We start from the raw sequence: 10,604 nt of genomic DNA, 5'->3' as shown, positions 1-10,604 counted from the left end.
GTAACATAAATGTTAGTGATCTTGAAAATAATTTAAAAGCTAGTGTTTTCCGAAAACAAATTTTGAAACGCATGTTATGTGTATTTGTTATCTAACAAAATTTAAAAGTAGCAAATTCTATTAATAACATTTTATTTATATTTTTCAAATAATCTTATACCATAAATTATAAATAATAATTAAACTTATTAAAGAAAAATTATTAAAGAAAATAAATAACAAAACAATTTAGTAGATCTCAAAGATCCATATGTCCTTTAATGTCACGAAAAAATGTGTGATCCTGTTATGGATTACGAAAATCTTCAAGTTTGAATAGGAAGTTTGAAGCGTTCAAGCTCATTCGATCGCCGGAATATTCCGAGCACTACTTCCGACGTGGATTACATTCCACGCTCGTGATGCAATAGCTTCGGAACCAGCAGATCTCGTTCTTGCCGACAAGATGTAGTGGAAACTGAATGACGGTCACGAGCGGCACATGCGCGCAGGAGAAAAAGACGGTATCGAGCCAGACGGCTGGTGCGCCCGTTAACAGAAACGGTGCGGTAGCGTCAGTTTCTTCCATCGCGCCCGGAGGACGTCCGGCGCCGGAGCGTGATTTCACGCGTACAACACGTTTCCGCATCTTCTGGCCCTTTATCTTCCGTTTTTACTTCAAAAATTTTTTCACCGTTCGCGAGTGCCCGCCGCGGAGCTGATGTGCGCGCGGAGCTCTGCCGGAGGATGAGATCGTCGCCGTCATCGCTGTCACTTTCGTCGTTCGACGGATAATCGCGCGGGCGGGGAAAAACGACTCAGCGGTAAGACCGAGAAATTCGCATTGCCAATTCTATAGACAAACGTACGTGACAAGGTACACGCATGTATAGCTGACGTCGCCGACGTACGCTTCAGTGCGCGGTCATGAGACATGTCACGCGTGCCCACGCTCTTGCACGCTTTTACACGGCGCACCGGTTAAAACTCTGTTTCTGTATTTTCTTTTTCATACGCGAAGTACATCCGTACTTTTTCGTACTTTTTTTCACGAATGATATTTGTTTGCCATCCTCAATCCTGTACTGCGCATTTTCTTCACGTAAACTCTCGTAGAAATTTAACACTGAGAGAAGTTGTGATTAATTACTTATTTTAAATAATAAAAACACTATTGTTTAGTACTTTAATATTTAAAATAAATTTTTTCTTTTAAGTAATAAAAGTATCACCGTTTAATACTTTTAGTACTCAAATTAAGTAATTTTTATTATTAAATTAACCAATATTAAATTGAATTTTTATAAGAGAATCTGCCTGCAATCTCATTTATAAAATTTTACCGACTTCAGTTCAAACACAATTATTGCTAAACACAATTATTTATTTTTTCAATTATTTTACTTAATATGATAAAGTATCGAAGTATTTGCTTTTAATGTTAAATATATACTCATTAAGAATATGAATAATATTTTCGTCCATCATATCAGTGAGCACTTTGAATTGCTTTGGTGCTCTGCGCGTAATTAATTTGCATAAAGGGCATACCATCAAGATTGAGCTGGACGGTAATGTACCAAATGCATTATCGCTTCCTATTTGCGCAGTATTAACCACTAATTACTCAGACCTTTGGTAAAGCGAGGATAACCGCAATTGCTACTTTCTCAAGTCATAAATTAAAATTGCGTTCTACTTACGATGCTATCAATTATTAAGAGTACATTCTAAACAGTATTAGTTCGGTTTATTTTTGTTCTGAATGTTGGCAGTTACTTATCTAAACTAAAAGTTTCGAATTAATCATAATCTGCAAATAGCTCAATCATTATTATATGCAATTACAGACACAGTGTCAGTAAAATTAAATTAAGGAAAAAGATGTTAAAAATATTTAATTTAGAAATCCAAGACCGCAATACCGAAATTTATAAAAGAAAACTTGTTAGCTATGAAACTACTGACTTTTATAGATTGACATGTTTGAAACACTTTTCAATTTAATTAAGTGGCTATCATTCTCTAAAAAATAAACCAAATTAACACGGAATATATCCTAAAGGAATTCCCCTTACGGGAGACATATTGTCTAATAAAAGAATGGGTCAATCGACAATCATTAATATCAAACATACTGTACGTGCGTACGCCACGCGGTACTCGCTCGCTCTCTCGTTCTCGCTCTGCCTCTCTGTCTTTCTCTTTCTCTCATTATAGTTTTTTTTCTCTCGCTACTCCGACGACCGCCACTCGCGGTATCGTACATGCGTGCTATCACGCATTGCGCGCCATCCGGCCGCACGCACACACTCGCGCTAGGAAACGAGCGACTTGCTAATTAACAGCAGCATGCTATCGCTGGGAGGAGATAAGCCATGAATAAGGCGTGAGATAGGTGCGCGAGATGTAAGCCGCGATGGATATTGGGACGCGACCCTGACTGCGGGCTTCCCGAGGGATTTTCGAGGTCAAGGGAACTCGGAGGCGCCGCCGTCGTGCGCGAATGTTACGACGGCGTTACATTTCCTCGCGAGGTCAGGCCGGGTCGACCGTCGGTCCGACACCTGATCCCTCGGATTTCTCATCCGTCATCAGCTAACCGTATTCGCTGAGTCAAGAACGTGTCGTGAATACCATGTGCACCTGAGCTCCTCGTTATCTTGGCGCGATTGCGAGGAAATTGAATAATGCTATAGTGTATGCTGCTTTAGTGCATGTCTCAAATAGGCGCCAATCTCGCAGACGCGCTTTTAATTGAAAATGAAGCGTCTGCGAGTTCCAGCGAGACATTCAGTTTTGTTTTTTAATAACAAGTATATTTTCGGATAATGTAATTAGTAAATATTAATCAGCTGAAAGAATGTTCTGATTAAACCAATAAAGATAACTGCAGAAAAAACAGCTCTGCAATTGTGAACTTCTTTAATGTGATTAGCTTGTCCTTATTTTCTCATTGAAATATTAGATCTAACTATTCAGGTAGCTGACGTTTTAATATCAAAATAATGTCTTTAATGTCATTTTTATGTCCAAATGACAACAAATAATATCAATTTGCTGCCTAGATGTATAAATTAATCAATTTTACGACAGTTGCAAGACTGCTTTTTCTACTGAATGCAGCCAATAATATTTTAATGAGAATATTTTAATGAGAAGAATTTCTAGTTATAAAGAGAAATTCTGTTTAATTGCCAAAATGTCATTTTTGTTAAATATTTTTGTTGGTTTAATTAAAATATTTTTCTTAGTATATATTGTATATAGCGCAAAATTGCTATATTTTTTTGTATCTTTAATGTAGATTTCTCATTACTCTTACTCGGTAATATTGAAGATATAAGGAGCATTTTCTCTAAAGCTTAATAATTTGAATAATAACATCAGAACATTCTCCTGTTATCATTATTCTAAAAAATTATCTTTATCTTTTTCTGATTCCTTATATGTAATGTTGAAGATACACGAAGCATTTCTTTCTGAAGTTTCATAATTTAAATAATCATATCATAGCATTTTTCTGCTATCTTTAGTTCATCTTTTGTTCCTTTTGTGCACAGTAACGAAAACGCGGCGCGACGTTTTTCTGGAAAATATTGCTAGAAAAACACAATAATATAGCTTAGAGGAAACTTTAATTGCATAATTGTTCAATTGGATGGTGATCTCACGAGAAACTTTATTACGCGATGCAAGTTTTATCCTTGTCGGATAAAACGCTTGTTGCGCATAATAATACAAGATATCTGCACGTAAATACTATGACAATTGCAAAGTGCAAAATCTTTTTGGAAACACGAATCTATATCTTGAAATGTTTGTAATCTTCCGGCAAATTCTACATTGTGAGAGAAATACGCTCGTAAATTTTAATGATAATATGCATAGCGAGTCATCGGTTTCTTTCGCATTAACCACACAAAATGCAAACATGAGAAGTGAATAAATTATGACCACAAACATATTGCATAATGTATTTTTTATTGCATAACGCGAACTATCTGTTGTACACGTGGTTATCATTGTAGTCGATAATGATGAAGGACATAACATAACATATAACATTAATAATAACAAAGCCATGTTTGTATAAGAAGCGAATAATTTAGAACTATAATAATTAATAGGAATAATAAAGAAAAATTTAAAAATATATTTTTTTTTCTTTTTTTCTTTCTAAATAACATTATTAAATAGTAATTATGTTAATACAATTTGTTATTTTAGCGTTGCAATGTTAATTTATCTATAATTCTTTTAATAATTGTAAAGTGTTACTTTTTCCATAATTATGCTTTATTTCTTTTCCTCTTTTTATGATTTTAAACATTTTTTATAAATTCCATTTTTTACAAACTAAAAAATGATACACTTTTCCTTTCTTTTTTAAATATTTTTTTCACTATTATCTATTGTCTTAATACAATTATCTTTTATTTTAACTTCAAGATACTAATTTTGAGATATATTAAATTTGATTATTTTTTTCTCTCTTTCTTTTTGAATAAACACCGACAAATATATCTAATCTGATTTTAAAACTTACGTATTAACGTTCTTTTTTTTTTTTTAATTAAATTGAATATTAATACTAAATTTAATAGTTAATGGTATAAATCTGATGAGATATATATGAAGCTTAGCATGTATGCAACATAAAAGTTATGTAATACAAATATGTCTACTAAAAACAGTCAGGTCATAAGCCTCATTTGTTTCCATTCTTTCTAAAGTGGCCATTAGGTGTATTAAGTGATTGAGCGGTCAATGTCGCGACGGTGTAATTCAGCCTCGAAAGATCCGGAAATTATATAATTATTGATCCGTACTAAGTAATTGAATCACGGTCTTTTAGCAATTGATTTTCTGCAGCAGACGTTGTTTAATACTCTTAAACTCTTACGATTTCTTCACGAATTATATTATATAAATTTTTAGTTGGATGGTTTCACTGCAATATTTTCTGTGTTTCGTTGATAATTTTAAGCGGAAATATCTTAATTTAATAGTTTCATATTACTTACATTAATTAAACTTATACCAATTAAATTAATTTTTATTTTAACAGGTGATTAGACAACTTCACGCGTAATCAGTAAAAATGCGATTATAAAACATTATTTGATACTGATTATTAGTTGCATAAATAAATTTGCTACAGAAAATTTAATTGGACTAATTACAGAATAATACTGTTATGTGTACAATAATTTTACAATGAATAATAATTGTAGTGACAGAAATAATTTATATTATATATAATAAAAAAATTTGCCTACGCAAAAATATATTTATATTGCGTATAATAAACAGGTTTATCTAGGTACAGACTAAAATATAATAACAATAATGTAGAAATAAATTTATAAATGAATCACTTATGCATGCACGAGAAAAGACCATTAAAATTTTTGCAAATTTGCATGTTTATAATTTCATCAAATTTCTGAAAGTCAAAGCTTTTTGTGTTAAATATATTATGTAATTATGGTAATAAAGCGTTATATTTTGTTGAAAATTTCTTATGCTTACGAATGCTCGATGCAACGAAAATTACGAACATACAATAACATATATAGAGTATACTTCAGTACGCTAGATAAAATATGTGGGACGCACTCGACAAAATCATGTTTGATATACAAAGAGCAACAGACATGCACGATGATGTAAATTAATCTTATAAGAAGGTAAGTTAGATAAATATAAAAATGGGAAGAGATTAAATATAGAATAAGAGAAGTTAGTATTTCCATATTTTGCCATGAGATTATGATCCAACATAAATTTTTTACGAGATTATGCTACATAATTTCTCTATCGCAGTCCTAAATAAATTACCTTGATCCAAAGATAAACTATTTATAAAGCATGCTTCTTTAAATTATATACGTATAAGTTTAAAAAATATCTTTTAAAACTAAATTTAAAGTTTAAAGCCAAATAAGAATGTTATATTATTTAAAATTTAATTTATTTGTATAATTCTATAATTAATAATAATTGATAAATTATAATAATTTACTATATTTTCCAGATTTTTATAGATTTTTATATTGTGTGTTTGTAAATTATAAATCTTAGGCAATAATATATTCTGAAGCAATTATTACTATGATTATCAATGATTACGCAGAACAATACAGATGATCTTACAAACTGATTTCTTATCTTCAATTTTACTTTCATCCTGCCATCTTGGTGCTCTTAATGCCGCATTAACAAGTCAGTACGATAGATCACGGTAATCATAAATTATAACATCGTTAATTGCGGTCGGCTCATGGGAATACGTAGGTTGCCAGGCTCTAAGAACGTTTTCGCAGTTTGCTGAAGAAAAGAGATACAGCGGCACAAGTCATAAATATTATATATATTTTCGTAACGTTTGTCTGTTTATACGCTCCATAAACACGCCATTTATATAGACACGCGTTGTATACTTGCATATATCTATGAGATATACATCGGTGTATCGGCCGATTACAAATACTCGCATTATATGGTAGGCATTTACTCTCGCATTCAATGTTCATCGTTTCACGTATGAAAAGAAAGTTTTGATAAAGTATTTAAAAATTTATTTAGATACAGACTTAAAAAAAAATTGTGTTAAACAATTAAAATAATTATGTAGGATGTAAGGCTTAAGTTGATTGCGAGAATATCAAAGAACATTGCCCATTAAATGAGATTGTGGACTGAGAAATATTCAACACAACTGAATGAATATTTATGATCAATATGAGTCTTGATGCCTAATATTTTTGTAATTTTACAATTTTTTAATTCAACTAGAAATTATAAAAAAAATTATTTATATAGCTACTTGAATTAGAAATGGTAAAATTTCATACAAAAATAAAATTACAATTTAAAAGAAGTTCCCTGGATATTTAATTTATGATAGATCTTAGTGCCTAATAATATGTTTATGTAAGTTTCCAGTTTAGTTGGAAATTGTAAAAATTCACATAAAAATATTTATTAGGCACCAAAACTTGCCTTAACTAAATATAGCTTTATTCATTCATTTATATTGTTTATTTTATATTTATTATGCTTAAGTGTCTTACATAATAATTATTTTGATAGTTCAACAAAATTTTTTCCTCGTATACTTAGCTAAATTTAGAGATATTACAACAAAATCATTCTGTGTACATATCAAATGCAAAATGCGGATGAGCATCACTCCTACTTGCATTACAAAATTTTGCAATGTTTCATGAAAATCATTATTTCACCCATGATGAACGCATTGTACGCGAAACTGCGGTATCAGCTGATCATTCGAGAAAGAAAATCAGATAACAATTCGAATTCCTTTCTGTGAAAATGGCAACGATAAACTACATTGCTACAAGTAGAAAACATCCGGAAGGATGTGGTTATTTCTCGGAAGTTGTGGCTACCGTCGTAAATGGCAAGTTTTGGCGAGATTGAACATTTGCTTTTGGAATCTGCGTTTATTCGTTCTGAAAACTTGTTCTATACTGCTATCTCTCTCTCTCTCTCTCTCTCTCTCTCTCTCTCTCTCTCTCTCTCTCCCTCCCTCCCTCTCCTCCTCCCCCTTCTTTCTCCATCAAATTATAGGTCAAGGTGGTTAAGAGAATTGTATGAATATTTTCCTTTATAACGTACATGTAACTTGTCAAAACTGAATTATATATTAAACAGAGACAACTATATTGTTTTTATGATAAGGTTAATTATTATAATTAATTATTATAATTTATTAAATATCATTTTTACAGAAACATTATTATTTTGTTTACTTAAAAAGTTTTTCAATTTTTAATAAGTATCATCTTTCAAGTTTATTTAATTATCCTTTTAATAACAGCGTAGCATTACATAATAAAAAAAAAAATATATCTTGCAAAATGTAAAATTATATAATTTCTGCATTGGCCATGAAGTATACGAGTTATCGTTACAAACTTCTTCAAATATCTCATTTATTAATATAATGTTTACTCACTCTCTCTCTCTCTCTCTCTCTCTCTCTCTCTCTCTCTCTCTCTTTCTCTCTCTCTCTTATAATTTTATGATCCGTTGCTGTATCTACATTATTGTCAATGTACTGAGCTAACATTTATAGTTTTCCTCCACATATTTTTATACTTGAATTATTTTCAATTTTAAACTTCCCTTAAAATTCAAAAGTTTTACTTCAATCTTAACATCGTTGCATTACAAATACTGAAATTTTCAAGGATAACTTCATCGTTGAAGTATCTTTAGATTTGCAGATCGAAAATCATAGGTCAATATCTAATAATAGATCAAAATGCGAGCGTGCTTTACTTCTGAATTTCGGAAAGATAGTGATAATTTATTGCTACAGAAATATATGTCATTATTAAAATTTTTTTAAATATAGATATATTTGCACATTTAAGTATATATGATTTAAAATATTTTGTGCAAAAGAGATATGGGCCAAAATTCAATAAAAGTAGTTATTTCTATAAAATTTGTTAATATTTGTATAAAATACGATAATAATAAATATAAATAAACAAATTTATAAACGTAAATTTATCTTATTACAAAGTGTAGGTTTTCATAAGTTTAATTTCTACGACAAGTTAGTAATATTGTGAAACTTGAAAAACTCTTGAGTTACAATAATATTTTCAAGAGGTCAATTATTTTTTGCGCGCGAGCAAGAATTGGTTTGCTGCAAATATTTTTACAGTAACGATAAAAAATGTGTATTTAATCGTGAGTGCCTTCTCGTGTTGGTATGGAATATGGCGTCCAGCAGCTTCCATTTCTTGATGCATCAATTAAGATAAGTCGCGATAGAGCGTGGGATATCCGTTGATGATATACATATGATACCAACATCCATAATAAAATTTTCAATAAAATAGTATTATACTATATTTTATTATATGAAAATTAAATTTTAAATTAAACAATAAAATGTATAATAAATTATATTAAATACTTATATAAAATCAGAAAAATTAATAATTTTTATAGAACGCTTTTGAAAACGCGCTTAAAATATGTTAAATTTTGTGAAATAATATAACACATTAAGTGTTATAAATTTGAAATCTACAAAACTTCATGTTTTATTAATTATAAATGCTTTCCATTATTTAAAAAATGTTTAAATAATTAATATGTTTTTCTTTACTTGTAATAATTAATTGGTACGTAACTTTCCAAATCTATAAAACTGCATGTTTTGTTAATTACATATTTTCCATCATTAAAAAATGATTAATATGTTTTTTCTTATTTGTAATAATTCTGGCATTAAGAATGATTCTACAATTCATCAATTTCCAAAAATAACTTTCGTATAAATCACTAAAGATATCGAGAAATGTACTAGAGTGGCCTTTTATGTAAAGATAATGAAATGCCACGTCATCTATTAATAAAAATCTTGAAAATATGATACGTCAAGTTGTTGTTTTCTACTCTTCGCAATTACTTTGATGTATTTTTAATCTAGATAATAGAAGAAAACAATTTCATTATCGACAAAGTATAGTCTCATCGATAAACATTTTAATTATATAATTAAATATTTTAAGAAAATATTCAAAATAATTATATCGAAATATTTATCAATTATATTTTTAAGAATTTTAAATTACAATCATTTTCCAAATCTTTTTTGTCACGTGACTTGAAAAAATTTTCTAACTCCAGTCGGCACATACATTTCCATATTTATTTATATTTTACTTTTATTATTTAAAATAGAATAAAAAATGCTCGTATATTTTCTTAAAAATTAACACAAGCCAGTCATGACTTATTTCGAGCTATAATTAAATTAATTTTAAATTAATATAATCAACAAATGTTTCGGCTTACAAAGCCTTCTTCAGTTATAACGCAGAAATACAATCTTAAATTAACCAACCAAATGAATAACGGATACAAAATTTAAAAATCATCAGTAGTGAAATGTCAATATATAAAAAAAAATTCAAACGTCAATAAGTATCATGACAGATGATGACAATAAGAAAGGAATTTGGATACTTCAGTCAACAGTAGATTAATTATGTTTATCGATAAAATATTGCCAAATTCCTCGGTTGAGATCGAGAATCCAATTTGTCACAGACTTGTATAAAACGATTTGAGAATTCATTAGTTACGAGTATTTTATGATATTGTAATTTATATAAAATACTGTAACTTAAAACTCTCAATCAGAGATTCGGTTAAGTATATTAAAGATATTGACTGATGCTCGTTTGAAAATTAACTGAAAATAAAACTATTACACAATTGATTTACCTTGATAAGTTAAATATCTGATTTAAATACCCTTCTTTTATCAATATTATCTTTTTTTAAATTGTGAACAATGAGAAAATACTATTTAGAGTATTACAATTGAGATATGCCATTGAGAGAATAGACTTAATGACACAAAAAGGTTATTATTTAGATTTTATACGCTTCATTTAAGTGTTAAACACATACATAACTATTACGTAAGCTCATCGTAATTATACAGAGGTATCGATTGAGACACTTAATCGAAGAGTGAAACCTATTTCAGAAAAGCACGTGTTTGCCCGCAGATATAATTAACATGCTATTTAATAGGATTATGAGGATATGAAGGGTTTACTACA

At 29.6% G+C, this 10,604-nt stretch overlaps 1 protein-coding gene across 8 annotated transcripts in view; it reads left to right on the top strand.

Annotated features, from left to right (window-relative positions):
* The first annotated feature begins 527 nt into the window (after positions 1-527).
* The window catches only part of LOC108689013 (1-phosphatidylinositol 4,5-bisphosphate phosphodiesterase-like), a 23,337-nt gene continuing 13,260 nt past the window's right edge, over positions 528-10,604 (top strand). For all 8 annotated transcript variants that reach the window (XM_018195597.1, XM_018195596.1, XM_018195602.1 and 5 more), the window contains exon 1: positions 528-803. The gene's annotated coding sequence lies outside the window, so the exon portion shown is untranslated. The remainder of the gene's footprint in view (positions 804-10,604) is intronic.

Source organism: Atta colombica, unplaced genomic scaffold, assembly GCF_001594045.1.
Source record: "Atta colombica isolate Treedump-2 unplaced genomic scaffold, Acol1.0 scaffold252, whole genome shotgun sequence".
NCBI classification, from domain to species: Eukaryota; Metazoa; Arthropoda; class Insecta; order Hymenoptera; family Formicidae; genus Atta; species Atta colombica.
This window is presented reverse-complemented; position numbering and strand designations above follow the sequence as displayed.